The sequence below is a fragment of the Anser anser genome (assembly GCF_964211835.1).
Source record: "Anser anser genome assembly, chromosome: 1".
In the NCBI taxonomy this organism is placed as follows: Eukaryota; Metazoa; Chordata; class Aves; order Anseriformes; family Anatidae; genus Anser; species Anser anser.
The window spans coordinates 172,436,291-172,452,821 of record NC_139720.1 but is presented as its reverse complement, the minus strand read 5'-3'; positions in this window follow the sequence as shown (position 1 = coordinate 172,452,821).

Here is a 16,531-nt window from a genome sequence, read left to right as displayed (position 1 = left end):
GAACTGAGAAACAAAGGAAAGAAACCAAAAACACCTTCTTCCCATTCACCCTCTTCCACCTCCTCCCCCTCAGTGGCACAGGGGAACAGGGGAATGGGGGTTGTGGTCAGTCTACAGCACTTTGTCTCCACTGCTCCTTCTCAGTCACTCTCTTCCCCTGCCCCAACGTGAGGTCCCTCCCACAGGATGTAGTCCTTCCCAAACTGATCCTGCGGGGGCTTCCCACAGGCAGCAGCTCTTCAAGAACTGCTCCAGATATGGGTCCATACCATGGGGTCCATCCGTTCGGAGCAAACTGCTCCAACCTGGGTCCCCCACAGGCAACAGCTCCTTCCAGGTCACCTGGTCCTGCGTGGTCTCCTCTCCACGGGCTACAGGTCTGGCATGGAATCTGCTCCGGCGGGGGTCTTCCATAGGCTGCAGCCTCCATCAGTGCAGGTCCACCTGCTCCACTGTGGTCTCCTCCATGGGTTGACGTGTGGAAACCTGCTCCACCGTGGTACACCATGGGCTGCAGGGGGACAGCCTGCTTCACCATGGTCCTCACCACAGGCCGTAGGTGAACTCCTGCTCTGGTGCCTGGAGCACTTCTCCCCCTCCTTCTCCACTGACCTTGGCATCTGCAAGGCTGTTTCTCACTCCTCTCTCTCTCCCAGCTGCTGTTCCCCAGCAGTTTTTTTTCCCTTTCTTAAATATGCTCTCACAGAGGTGCAAACAACATTGCTTATTGGCTTGGCTCTGGCCAGCGGTGGGACCCTTACCTAACATGGGGCAGCTTCTGGATTCTTCTTGCATAAGCTACCCCTATGCACCCCGCCCCCCCCCCCCCCGGCCCCCCTGCCTACCAAAACCTTTCCATGTAAACCCAATACACCACATTACTCTAGCAGAGTATAGCACAGAACCTACAGGAGACCCTCACCCTTCTGTAGCAACACCTAGATGTTAGTTAAGAACCACAGAACATTTCATCTCAAAAGAAACAATACAAATGATTAGAAAGATGATACTGGTACAATCTGTTTCAGAATTTCAGTGTGAGATATCTCAGTGATGGGAGAATTTATAGAGGTGACCTGACTGTAGTGAGAAAAGTTCTAAAATAGAATGACTGCTAGCCACAAACAGGAGAAAATATCTACCAGCCTGAAAACTCAGAATGAAAACCAGGGGCCTGAGAACTTGGCCTTCCGCCTAGGAGCTTAGCCTGGGAATCAGGGACATCCTTGAAGTGTTGTTGAAGTATATGCAATAACTGAAGCATCCTGAAGATACTGTTGCTAAAAACAAAACAAGAAACTGAGGAACAACTCATTGCCTGAGAAAGTGGGAATTGATATGAGAAACTAAACTCCAGTTTAAAGAAAGATTAAGGAAAGCAAGAAACATCATCTATTGGCACTCTCAGGAAGAAAACGAAAATTAACAGCACCCGTTTGTTACCTAAGTGATGGTATCCTACATCCTTTTATGTCTGAATGATACAAAAAGGACCTGAATTTTACCCAACACAGAGTTTGTCTCTCTCAGAATTTTCCTGTGTTGCACAAATTTTTTTCTCTCTTTTGTTTCATTTTCTTTTCCCTCCTTAAACAGGCTGAAGCTTCACTGGAACATCAGGTTAGCTATGTGACATTGCAACGTCAACTCCTAAACTCTGATGCTCCATACCATGGGACATGGATCAATTTCATTTGAGATTTCCATTACTTTGGTTCCTCTTCTGGACCCATTTTTGCATGTGGTCAACCTCTTCAGAAATTAATTTTGGCCCCTTGTGGTGGTCGGTCTCCCAGAGATCAATTTTTAGATGTCCCCTCTTTCCCTTGCATAATTCTGCATTCAGTACCATTAATCTTATGAATATGTATATATGCACATAATCTAAAATTCAGCAGTGATAAGCATATCCTATCGTAAGTCTATTTGCTGTTATGTTATTGATAAGTTTGTGATCCAGAAGTATTGAGTGATTTATATATCACTACCATAGTATTATTGATAAGTTTGTTGAAACTACAATTATGTCCAAACAGTAACTGTTGCTATATTACTGAGTCTTCCCACCTCAGATCACTGTTCTACAACCTCTAATTGCTACTACTGTTAATTGGTACTGCGTCTTTAATATCTATTACATATATATAATTGTTTCCTGTTAATGTCTGTAATAACTTTTTATCTATCTACATGTTAGCCTTATTATTAATTACAGTATTCTTGCTAGTAGTGATCTGTGTTGATTTGTAATAAATAGGAATCCTTAGTAAACAAATCGTCTGTTTCTCTGTGTGTGATGGGATCCTTCAAACTTGAGTGCCTTGAATCTTGGATCCTTCATCCTGAGTGCCATCACATGGCACGTGCAGGACAACCATGTGATCAGGCCCATTCAGAACAGGTTTATGAAAGGCACGTCCTGCCTGACTAACCAGATCTCCTTCTGTGATAAGATGACACACTTAGTATGATGAAAGAAAGGCTGTAGGTGTTATCTATGAGGACTTCAGCAAAGCATTTGTTACTCTACTGTTTCCCACAGCCTTCTCACGGAGAAAGTGGCTGATCATGGCTTGGACGGATGCACTGTTCACTGGGTAAAAAAATGATCGGATGGCCAGGCCCAAAGGGTTGTTGTGAATGGAATTAACATCTGGTCACAAGTGGTGTTCCCTAGTCTCAGGATCGGGGCCATTATTTTAAAATATCTTAATCAATTATATTGATGATGAGACTGAGTGCACCATCAGTAGGCTTGCAGACAACAGAAAGCTGGGTGGGAGTCTTGATCTGCTTGAGGGTAGGACGACTCTGCAGAGGGATCTAGATAAGCCGGATCACTGGGCTGTGTCCAATTGCATGACATTCAACAGGGCTAAATGACAGGAGCTGCACTTGGGTCATATAACAACCCCATGCAGTGGTATAGGCTTGAGGAAGTGGCCAGAAGGTTCCCCAGCAGAGAAGGACCTGGGGGTGACGGTCAACAGCCACCTGAACATGAGCCAGCAGTGTGCCCTGGTGGCCAAGAAGGTCAATGGCATTCTGGTTTGTATCAGAAATAGTGTGGACAGAGGGATTAGCAAAGTGATTGTCCATCTGTACTTGGCACTGGTGAGACCACCCAGTTGAGTACTGGGGTCAGTTTTGGGCCCCTCACTACAAGACGGACTGCTGAGTTGCTCAAGCATGTCCAGAGAAGAGCAACAAGGCTAGTGAAGGGACTAGAAAACAAGACATATGAGGAGGGGCTCAGGGAACTCTGTCTGTTTAATCTTGAGAAAAAGAGGCCAAGGGAAGACCTCATTGCTCCCTATTATTATGTGAAAAGAGGTTGCAGTGAGGAGGGTGTGGGTCCCTTTTTTTCGGCGACAAGTGATAGGATGTGAAGCAGCAGCCTCAAGTTGTACCAGGGAATGTTTAGATAGAGTTTCAGGAAGAATTTCTTCAAGGAAAGAATGGTTAGGCATTGGAATAAGCTGCCCAGGGATGTGGTGGAGTCATCATACCTGAAGGTATTTAAGAGACGTGGCTGTGTTGCTTAGGGTCGTGGTTTAGTGGTGGACTTGTAGTGCTAGGTGGGTGGTTGGACTTAATGATCTTGAAGGTCTTTTCCAATCTAAATGATTCGATGATTCTATGAAACTCACTTTTTCAGTCTTGCTCTGTCTATAAATATACCAGTGGTCCGGGTAGCCCTCTTTTCCCCCTTTTCAATCATGACAATTATAGAGCCAAGATATATTTTCATGAAATCTAACTAAAACATGTTAACTATGTTAATACTGCATAAAGCAATTTTTGCATCATCAGAACCATATTTACCCTTCAAACTGTACAATATCTTTCAGAAAAATATTTGATCATGATCATAGAATCACAGATCCAAAGAATGACTGAGGTTGGAAGGGACCTCTGGAAGTCATTTGGTCTAACCTGCCTCTTCAAGCAGGGTAATTTAGACAGAGTTGCCCAGCACTCAGTCCAGATGGTCTTTGAAGATCTCCAAGGAGGGAGACTCCACAACCTCTCTGGGCAAACTTTTTCAGTACTCAGTCACCTGCACAGTAAAGTGCTTCCTGATGTTTAGACAGAACCTCTTGTGTTCCAGGCTGTGCACATTGCTTCTTGTCCTGGCACTGGACACCACGGAAAAAAGGCTGTCTCCATTCTCTTTGCATCCTCTCTTTGGGTATTTATGTACTCTGATAAGATCCCATTGAGCCTTCTCTCTTATAAGCTGAACAGTCCCAACTCTCTCAATCTTTCATCACAGGAGAGGGGCTCCAGTCCTTTGATCATGTTGGTAGCCTTCTGTTGGACAATTTTCCAGTATATCTAGGTCTCGCTTGTCCTGCATGGTCCAGAACTGGACACAGTATTCCAGGTATGGCCTCACCAGTGCTGAGTAGAGAGGAAGGACCACCTCACTCGAGCAGCTGACAATACTTTGCCTAATGCAGCTCAGCGTGCCTTTAGCCTTCTTTACAGCCAGAGACATTGCTATCTCATGTTTGACTTGGTGTTCACCAGGACCACCAAGTCCTTTTTTGTCAAACTGTTTTCCAGCTGGATAGGCCCAGCATGTACTGGATTGTTCCTTCCCACGTGCAGGACTTCACAATTCCCTTTACTGAACTTCCTGAAAATCTTGTCAGCCCATTTCTCCATCCTTTTGAGGTCACTCTGGATGGCAGCACAATCCTCTGGTCTATCAGCCATTACCCCCAGTTTTGCGTCATCAGTACACTTGCTGAGGGTACATTCTACCCCATAAACCAGACCATTAACGAATATGTTGAAGAGGATTGTGCTCACTATTGATCCGTGGGGTAAGCTGCTAGATACTGGCTTCAAACTAGATGGTGGTCCACTGACCAGCACAGTCTGGGATGGCCATTCATGATTTAAAGAGGCTTGTACAGAAGAACTATCTACAGTGATTATCCTTAAGAAAGTTATCCTAATTTGATGTATTAAACTTGCATGACATTTTGTAATATCTAGGCCTAAATACATCCATTAAGATTTTATGAACTTCAGAACACAATAAGGACAGGAATGGGCAATAGTAGGTTAGTAGTTTTCCCACAGTATTTACATTCATTTAACTTTGACTGTAAAGTAAACTTCAGATTGATGTCTGAAGACCTATGAAATCAAAACATTTTTAAGATCTTATATTTGCATTTCCATTATTCAAATATATTTATCTTTTCTAGTGACTCTGTATATTCTGAGTGAAAAAATTTACATACAAGATGAACTGCATCAAAATTAAATTCAGTTCTTGTTGGAGATTTAGTAGTCTAATGGCCATTAGTAGTCTAGTGGCCATATTTAGACTGATATCTGAAAATAGTCTGATGTTAATTTAAGCCTTGCGGAGTCTTGAGGACAGCTTTCCAAACCTTTTCAACTGGAATACATTGTTATGACTGTCGATCAAGAAAAGCCTTCCTGACCGGAGATCTGTAATTCTAGTGAATAACTTTGACTAAACTAAATACGAAAAAAAGGGATATTGCAGAACTATTTGGAATAACCTTTAAGAACATTACCCATGAGATAAAACTATACATCTGTTTAAAACATGAACATGTATTCTACATGTACCAAAGCTTCCCTTTAGTCAGAGAAATTACCTTTTTGGAATAAAAGCAAAACTAGCTTCTTTGTCATTTTTTCCCTTCATGTTGTAGGGTGTTTTTTATTTTTGTTGTTTGTTTCTTTGTTTAATTATTTTAATCTCTAATGACTGCTAAAGATTAGAAAAAGCCTTCATGCCTGAAAACAAATTTTACTGAGACTCCAGAGATACTTTTTGTTGGCTCCATTCAATCCTGTAGCATATTCTCAAAAATTTCCTGATGAAATCTAATGTCCTGTTTGACACAGGAAAAAAATAAATAATAAAAAAAGAGCAATGGCTGAAAATATATTTATAAAAGAGTTACCACTACAATATATCTCAAAGTCAGTAAAAGGCATAAAATAAGATTAAGCATTTGCCTCCCTGCTTTATCTGGAAGATCAAAATCTATTTAAACCTTTTTCCAAGCTAGATGGTTCTCCTTGCAGAAAGAGTTGGGAGGTTACAGAGAAGAAAAAATTCTAGGACTCTAAGTGAATTTGATCAAGAAGAGTTCTGTCTACCATTCACAATTATAAATAACATATCATAGAATCATAGAATCATAGAATATCCTGAGTTGGAAGGGACCCATAAGGATCATCAAGTCCAACTCCTGGCACCGCACAGGTCTACCCAAAAGTTTAGACCATGTGACTAAGTGCACAGTCCAATTGCTTCTTAAATTCAGACAGGCTTGGTGCAGTGACTACTTCACTGGGGAGCCTGTTCCAGTGTGTGACCACCCTCTCAGTGAAGAACCTCTTCTTGATGTCCAGTCTAAACCTCCCCTGCCTCAGCATTACACCGTTCCCGTGGGTCCTATCACTGGTGATTACGGAGAATAGGTCAGCGCCTGCCTCTCCACTCCCCCTCGTGAGGAAGTGGTAGACTGCGATGAGGTCTTCTCTCAGCCTCCTCTTCTCCAGGCTGAACAGGCCAAGTGACCTCAGCCACTCCTTATACGTCTTACCCTCTAGTCCCTTCACCATCTTCATTGCCCTCCTCTGGACACTCTCCAACAGTTTAATGTCCCTTTTGTACTGTGGTGCCCAGAACTGCACACAGTACTCGAGGTGAGGCCGCACCAACGCAGATACATATATATTATACATATATTCCATGTAATTCTTATAGTATACATTTTTCATTGGAGCCACTGCTGGTGGTGCTGTCCGCCCTTCTGATTTCCTCAGACCTTGGCTCCAAAGTATTCTATGCCTAGATCAGGTTGCCCAGTGCCTCATCCAACCTGGTCTTGAACAGGTGTTCAAGGTGTTCATCTCTCTGGCGATGGGGCATCCACAGCATCCACAGCTGCTCTGGGCAATCTGTTCCAGTGCCTCACCACCCTCTCAGTGAAGAATTTCCTCATAATACAAATCTCCTTTCTTTTAGTCTTAAACCATTCACCTTTGTCCTATCATTATCTGCCTGAGTGAAAAGTTGTTCTCCATTTTTTTTATAAGCCCTCTTTAAGTATTGAAAGGCCACTGGGAGGTGTCCCCGGAGCCTTCTCTTTTTCAGACTGAACAGCTGGAGGTCTCTCAGCCTTTCTTCATAGGTAAGGTGCTCCAGCCCTCTGATCAACTTCATGGCCTTCCTCTCTTCTAAATGATCAACATCCTTCTTGTGCTGCGGACCCCGGACCTGGGCACAGTACTCCAAGTGGGGCCTCACAAGGGCAGAATAGAGGGGGACAACATCACAACTTAACAGTACTGTTTCGTTTATCTTAAGAATACTGAAAGAATGAAACCATCTTTGGCAGGAAGTCACCAGAAGCCTACCTTATTTTAGATATCTAGAGTGCAGACACCTATAGATGAATAAGTGGTCCAGAATTCCCTTAACGACAGACACTTGCAGGGCAGAGTAAATCTCATCTTAGTATTGATTTAAAAATTGATTTAAAGAAGTTACCTTTTTCTTTTCAGTTGAGTGGCACACTAACATGCTTATCTAAATCTTAATTTACTTGTACAGTTCATTACTTTTATAGAAACTTTCCATCCCACACAAGACGCATATTGATTCAGTTTTTGACTTACTGAGTTGTATATATTTTTAAATGAAATTCTTCTAGTTATGAGCAACAATATAGTGCATCTTGGTTCTGCTCATATGATAGACTATTGCTGATAGACTTCTATCCTAATTAAGTGGAAATAGAAGTTCTTAAAGTATATCCTACAACAGAAGAATCCTTAAAGTTAGAGTGACTAAATTAAACAATGTTCTTTTTAAATCTTAATGAGAAAAATTCTCATTTGTGTATATAAAAATGATTGTATCTATTTAAATCACTTGAAAAAAATTATCTTTATAATATAAATGTTGTTTGTTGAAGGTGATTAATTGCTTAGTGCAATCCAAAATTAAACATTCGTCAGTTTGAAATTTTTGCTTCAGTTGGTGGTAGGCTCTGTGGGACCTTATTGTAACCGTAGCAATGTTGGTTTTTTGTTTGTTTGTTTGTTTAATATTGATTTAAAAGATCATTAAAGATATTTTCAGCAAAGGGAAATGAAAAGAACATAGACATTAGATTCTTCATAAATCAAGATTAATCATGCAATGCATTTCAATTAAAAATAAAACAAACTTTCAGAGTTTTAAGCTTCACTGCTCAGGATGAGGGTACATGTGTACTTAAGGTTTTTTGCTTATTTGTTTGTTTCCTTTCTTTTTGAATTAATTGAATATACAGTACTGTATTTCCTCTGAGTATATAATGTGATTGCATTTTTTTTCTCAATGCTTATTTAATTGATAATGGAAATGGCTATTATTATATTTTAATTTTCCCGTGTTTTGTTTGTTTGTTTGTTTCTCTTGTATTGTTTTGCATTTATGACAAAACATTCATCTGATATAATTAGAAGCACTAGGTGTTACTGAAATTACTGAGATCTTATATTTTTGGAGATACCTGACACTCTAGGTTTTACAGCTGCCCTGACTGCATCACTAATGCACAGAGGAATAATCGTTAACTGTCAAGAACACAATGTAATTCTAATCATATTCCATCAATGACATGTGTTTTACATTGTTAAATCATTTTGTCTGAAAAACAAAGGCTCAGAATGGAATATAAAAAGCTTGTTCTTTCTGGTTCTTTGCATTATTCATAGATACAGTACCTTGTCAGCACTTAGGGTGTAATCAAAACATAAATGATGTACGAATTTTTTGTGTTCAAACTGCTCGTAGAATGTTCCTAAGTTACACAATGCATTGCATAGTCTTTTTTATTGTCAGTATAAAATTTTAACTATGCATGTCATAAGTTCTGTAAAAGCAAGACTGTCTGCTGTTTTCTTCATATTTTCTAGTTCAAAAGGATGAGTTGAAATTAAAGAAAAAAAAAAGAAAAAAGAAAACAGAAAACAAAAGTCAACAAGATGTTTTTATTCTTTACCATTTTATCTCATTCATACTCATTATGATGTTGCATGGTATAAATTGATATCATTTTCAAACTAACTCTCTTAAGCACTGTTTGAGGTTTTCACAGATAAATAACATCATGAATAAATACAAAAATGCCATGACAGTCTTTTTATGTGCAGTGAATAAAAGGATTATGAAAATTGACTTCTGGATTCTAACAACTTGGAGTTTCTATGTATTGAAAGCTGAAGAAAAAAAAGAAGTTGAGATTCTGGAGAAATTGTGAAGTAGAAAAAAATTAAAATAAAGAACCAAACCAAAATACACACACACACAAAAAGCACACACACACAAAATGCGCACACACAAAATGTGCACATACACACACACACACACACACAAATTATCATTCAACAAAAAGAAAAATAAAAAAATAAAGAGGATGCAATGGTTTACAATTGAAAATGTGGGAAGAGATGTTAAAATGTTTATTTTCCCCTTGGATGTCTGGATTACAGAAAAATATTACTCCTGGTGGCTTGCTTAGTGCCTTCAAAACTTTTAAGCATGAACATATAATCAACAAGTTTCTTTCAGTATTTTTTATAATTTTATTTGGGGAAACTTTAGGGGAATAAAAGAAAATGTAACTGGGAAACTTAGAAACACCTTCCACTTTAACTGAAGCTATAACAGAATACTGCTTCTCGTAAGAAAATTGCCCCCATGCATAAAATGAACAAAATTTATGAATTTTGCTGAGATTTTACTTCACTGAGTTAAGAGAATTAAGAGGAATATTGGCTTTCTGATGGCTCATTACACTAGACTAGATACTATGTTTTTTGTCCTTTTCCCAGGCAAACAACTGAATATGATTTTCAGCTGTGAAGTTTCATAACTTGTAATGTCCACAGTTCAAAATATTTTCAAATTAAATAGACAGTTAAATGCACTCTTGTTTTTTTGCCTTTCTTACTCTGAAGCATTTTGGTAAAACATCTGATAACAAGCTTTTGATGAGAAATATCATTTATTTTGGAAAACCTGTCTAAAACCACAACTTTTTGACAGCAATCAGACACAAACAGAATCACAGAATGGTTGAGTGTTGCTGCTGGCAACACTCTACCAAATGCACCCCAGGATACCGTTGGCCTTCTTGGCCAAAAGGGCACACTGCTGACTCATGGTCAGCCTGCTGTCCACCAGGACTCCCAGGTCCTTCTCTGCAGAGCTGCTCTCCATCAGGTCAGCCCCCAGCCTGCACTGGTGCTTGGGGTTATTCCTCCCTAGGTGCAGGACCCTGCACTTTGTTGAACTTCATGAGGTTCACACATATATATAAAATCTGTACTTGGCTTTCTTTAGTATTAATTTTCCTTTATCATTTTAGTCCAGATTGGACTAGATAAAGTACAAAGATAGAACTAAAGAACACTTCATTGTCTTACAAGTTCACACATGCAAGATGAATGTTGGAACTACTTGATTCCACATAGACAGGTTAATTCAAGAGACCATATTAAGTCAGCATGTGATATCATCAAACTAGCATCCTACTTGTTGTCAAGACTTTTCATAGAAGATCAGAGATATTTTTTGAAGTATTTGGGGAGTGTCTCAAATGTGAGAGAATGTTTTAAAAAAGATAATGGTCAGCAATTGAGAATGATCTTCTGGAGATTGGAGTCAAGGTAATAATAATGAATAAGAGAAGATACAGAGGGTACCACAAAATATTGAAGGCGCTAAGCACCTTGATTTAAGCATGGAAAGAGATGGGGAATGGGGAGTTTCAAAAGGATGAGTAATATAGTCAAGGATACGGACAATTAAAGTTTTTGTATAGTGGTCTGATTTGTAGTTGACAGGGTGAGAACAAAGATGTTTTACATGTCACTAATTAATACAATATTCTGGATAGAGTTTAAATGCTTTGTGTACAAAACGATCTTACCTAAGAAATATTATTCAGTCTAGAACTGAGACCTCCCTGGGAAAATACTTCCACTACTGTAATAGCAAAAGGCTGTTTGGCATCATATCTGCCACATTTTAGTGAAAAGAAGACAGCTCTAACTCATCAGATGCCCATCTTCAGAAAAAGACTAGACAGACTGGCTCCTAAGATGACACAGGTGCCTAGCTTCTACCACTTCTCTACTTAACCAGTGAAGAATGATAGTCATCTAATATGGTAACTCTGAGTCAGAAGAACCTGTGATTGATTTTGTAAGTCCTCGTATTAAGAGGCTTTAGTCATTCCACTTAGGTTAGATGCCCAATTTATAGGAACATCTGAGGTGCCCAGATTGTGGATTTCAGCCAAAATTCTGAACACAGTCAATATACCTAATGGAGCCACTTTTCCATAAGCTTTTCTTGACCATGTTATCTACATAAATACCCCTGGAATATCCAAACCACTTGTGAAAGTCTGGGAAATATGACACGAGACTTATAGAAAAGCCACATCCCTGTAGGCTAGCACTTGGAAATCAGAGATATGACAGGAAATCTCAGATATCTTTAGACACATATGGCTGGGCAACTGAATTGAGTGCTATTTCTTTTAAAAGCTTTAGCCACCATGGTCATACATAATTGTTCTTAAAATAAATAAAATAAAATAAAATAAAATAAAATAAAATAAAATAAAATAAAATAAAATAAAATAAATAAAATAAATAATAAAATAAATTAAAAAATCCTCTGTCTGCCACTGCTTGACCCTTTGTAATAGCAGGTGTGTTAGTGGGCTGAATTTTCACAGAACACTGACAGTAATGTTCTGGGGGATCTTGTCTCTCTGTGATCTCTCCACATCTCTTTTTCTCAACAGAACTGTAGTAGCACAACTTTCAAATGTAATTAGAATAGAATAGAATAGAATAGAATAGAATAGAATAGAATAGAATAGAATAGAATAGAATAGAATAGAATAGAATAGAATAGAATAGAATAGAATAGAATAGAATAGAATAGTTCAGCCAGAAGGGACTTTTGAAGGTCATATATTCCAATCACCTGACCAATTCAAGGATAACCAAAAGTTAAAGCACACTACTGAGGGCATTATGCTAATGCCTCTGATAGGCATGGGGCATCAACCACCTTTCTAGGAAGCCTGTTCCAGTGTTTGACCACCCTCACATACAGAAATTTTTCTTAATGTACAATCTGAACACCCCTAGCACAGCTTTGTGATGTTCCCTCACATCATGTCATTGGTTACTAGGGAGAAGTAACCACCTCCCTCTCTGCTTCCACTCCTCAGGAAGCTGCAGAGAGCAGTGAGGTTGCCTCTCAGACTCCTCTTCTCCAAACTAGAAAACACCTTCCCTTCCACCAGCTTTGTTGCCTTCCTCTGGTCCTTCCTTGTATATGTTAAAACTTCTGTACTGTTAATGACTAATTGCTAAAAACACAACAGTGTTTAAGCTAACACTGCAGGGTCAATACTTTTGTTAGTGAAACAGATTAAAACCTAGGGTTTCCATCTGATAAACTTAACTTACATGTCTGGAGTAAAATAAAGCTTGGAACAAGCTATGCGTGTCTGAAGAAAATACCCTTCATATTGTGTTTAAAAGTGAATATAAGATGGGCAAGTTATTTAAAAGGAGAAAGTGCTAAATCTAAAACACATTGCAAGGAAATTTTAATAAAAATAAAATACCAATGCATTTAATTATATGCAAATAAAATACATTTCAACCTCGAAGCAACGTTTACTTTAAATTAATTGAATATGACATGGAAGAAGAATTTAATTCAATAGAAAAAATCTTACTTCGATTTGGGACCTTCTTTCAGAAGCTATGTATTACTGGTGTAAGGCAATTTTCTCTTCAGCATATTTACAGGAAAAGTACAAATATGTTTAATGGCAATGGCATGTTTCACTTAAGCAGTGTTAACAGAGACATATTTAGTGCTAGCTAATGAAAGCAAGCTAAATAGTATTGCTCCCACTGTACTTGGTGGTAGCGTGCTAAGGAACAGCAAAGATTTTAATATATACAGCAGATAGAAACATTCAAAATAGCCCTGGCCCCATTGGTATCAATTTCAGATTTCTTAGTGAAAAATACTATTACAGTGCATAATTCAAAATTTGTTTCTTATGCAGAACATTGGAATAATTTTGAAATAACAGTGAACGTGTTAATAAGTCTTAATTTTTCAGAATACTGGAAGACTGGGGGTAGATTAGGAGAAACAGTCTATCTGTTATGTTAAAAGTAGAAGGGAAAACTAACTAACAAAATAAATAAATAAAAGTCATGAGATTAAATAAAATAGATGGAAAATGGAAATGTGTAGAGATGGAAATGGAAATTTTCCAATGGAAATGTAGAGGTTTTAATATAAGGTTGTAGAATCTACCTTCTGATTTACTAATACACAGAATCAATGTTATTCTTGTATACGGAATTGCTCAACCCTGCTTCCTATGAAAAAAAAATAATAATAAATAATAAATAATCAGTGTTATGGTGTACTCTGAAGTATTTCTTTCCATCTATTGAGAGACACAAAATACAAGTGAAATGTTATATTGTTTGGAAGGACAAGCTGTAATTATCTTGCTGTGCTTTAGAAATAATGCAAATAAATGTTCATGGCAGGAAATTGCTAACTAGTCACTGTCTGAACTGCGTGTCTGTTTACTATGAGTGATTTGTTTTTCAGTTCAGTACTCTGTTACCTTGTATTTAAAATTTAATGGTAATTGTAAACAAATATTTATACTTCATGTCTGTCTATAAATATGTATCTCTGTAGATTTATGCACACAGATATAGGGTACCTGAGACTTCGGAAGTATTCTGTACTAAATGTCAGTTTTCTTAAAATTGAAAGACTTGTGCACCTGGGATCTTTCAGGAACAAACAAACAAACAAACAAAAAGCTTGAATTAACGTTCAAAGTAAATTAATTAAAGCACCCTGAGTCATTTTGTAGCTTAATTAAGTCACTTAATAAATTTAGATAAATTGAATTTCTTTTGATATGCGCTTAATCTGGTTTACATAATTCATTTTAGATTTCCAATTTTAGTTAGTTTGAATTTATTTTCCTGAGTGTGTGGCACTATTTACAATATATGTTAATACCTGAAGAGAGGATGAAAAGAAGATGTAGCCATGCTCTGTTCAGTGGTGTGCAGTGACAGGACAAGAGGCAATGGGCACAAACAGGAATACAAGAGGTTCTGCCTAAACATCAAAAAGCACTTTTTTACTGTATAGGTGATGAAACACTTGCACAGGTTATCCAGAGAATCTCTCTCCTTGGAGATCTTCAAAAACCACGTGGACATTGTCCTGGGCAACTGTCTAAGTGTCCCTGCTTGACCAAGGCACTTGGGCCAGATGACATCCAGAGGTTCATTTCAACCTCAGTCATTCTGTGATTTTGTCCCTGTTGCCCAAAAACATCTAAAGAGTAAACTGAAGATCTGCCTATAGCACAGATGGGTGTAACTGTGCTAGTTTTAAGCCAATGAGCATAGGTAGTTCCCCTTCAAAATTATGAACAAAATTGTTGAGAATGTGCAGTTCATTTCATTATTATTTTTTTTTAACATTAGAATCATAGAATCATAGAATGGCCTGGGTTGAAAAGGACCATCTAGCTTCCACCCCCCTTCTCTGGGCAGGGTTGCCAACCACTAGAGCAGGCTGCCCAGAGCCACATCCAGCCTGGAATACAGGCTCATATAGACTCATTATAGCCTGGAATATAGGCTCAGTAGACTCATTCATTAAGAATTTCACAGTTAATACTACCAATGAGCATTAATATCAGTCTCATTAACATTTTACAAAAGAAAAGTATTATACATTCTAAATTTATTTCATATTTGAAGGTCAAAATATTTTAAGTTTAGAGGTACTTAAAATTGTATTTAAAGTTTCTACAGGATTCAGATATATTTAGCCACAGTAGTCCTACTGTGGTTTTTTTTGTTGTTGTTGTTTGCATTTTTTTGGTTTTTTTTGTTTGTTTGTTTGTTTATCACTAATTCCTAATAAAATTTCATCACAGGTTAGAAAATATATATACTGAGAAAATGTTGAGTTTACAAAAATAACAAATATCTGTTGTTGTTTTTTTCCTCATTACTTTAGTAAATCCAGTTAACTGTTGATGTTGTTTGCATGCTTTTTTCACTCATGTATGATACTGAGACTGATTATTTGTTTACAAATGTTCCTTAGAGAGGTGTTCTAAAAATATGTAAAGAAAGCTCAGATACTTCCAGTAAATCTTATGTGACCATCTGTCCAAACAGCTTTTGTAGTTTTCAAGTTTTTCTAACCTGATTCAGTCTCATTTTCTCAATAATGATTCATCTATCAAAATCCCCATGCTACTAAATGTCCCAAACTCTCTTCCTTGCTTTGGTTGTGAGGTATGACATCTACCTTGTGAGAGAAGATTTTGCAGTCTGGTAATTTGTCCTTATAATGAGGGCTTTAACTTTACTTAATTTTCGCCCTTGATTAATTGCCATTGATTATCATATCTGACCTCTGGCTGCTGCTCCAGAGGTGAAGCTCTCCTGTAACCTGTGTGCCAGATTTTCCAGTCTCATGGATGTCCTGAATGCTCAGAAAATTTCATATGGCACTAGATGAATATGCGTGAGAAGCCAAATATCTCTCTTCTAAAACAGATTATCCCAGCAACTTAGACACAAAATTTAGAATGAGACATAAACCTTACATGCTCATTTATGGTCTTTTATACTTATATATGCAATGGGAGAATAGGGTGGCTACCAGAGATTTGGACATGATTTTGTGTATGAATTCTATTGCTGACTTCAGAATGAATGCTTGACTAATTTAACTACTCTAAAATTAAATTCAAAATAGGAATTTTGAATATGAAAATATACTATTTGAATCTGAAAATATACTATTCATAGTCTGATATAGTTATAAATGAAAAGGGAAGGGGAAGGGGAAGGGGGAAGGGGAAGGGGAAGGGGAAGGGGAAGGGGAAGGGGAATGAAGGGAAGGGGAATGAAGGGGAGGGGAGGGGAGGGGAGGGGAGGGGAGGGGAGGGGAGGGGAGGGGAGGGAAGGGAAGGGAAGGGAAGGGAAGGAAGGGAAGGGAAGGGAAGGGAAGGGAAGGGAAGGGAAGGGAAGGGAAGGGAAGGGAAGGGAAGGGAAGGGAAGGGAAGGGAAGGGAAGGGAAGGGAAGGGAAGGGAAGGGAAGGGAAGGGAAGGGAAGGGAAGGGAAGGGAAGGGAAGGGAAGGGAAGGGAAGGGAAGGGAAGGGAAGGGAAGGGAAGGGAAGGGAAGGGAAGGGAAGGGAAGGGAAAGAAGAAAAGAAGAAAAGAAGAAAAGAAAAGAAAAGAAAAGAAGAGAAGAGAAGAGAAAAGGAAAGGAAAGGAAGGAAAGGAAAGGAAAGGAAAGGAAAGGAAAGGAAAGGAAAGGAAAGGAAAGGAAAGGAAAGGAAAGGAAAGGAAAGGAAAGAAAGGAAA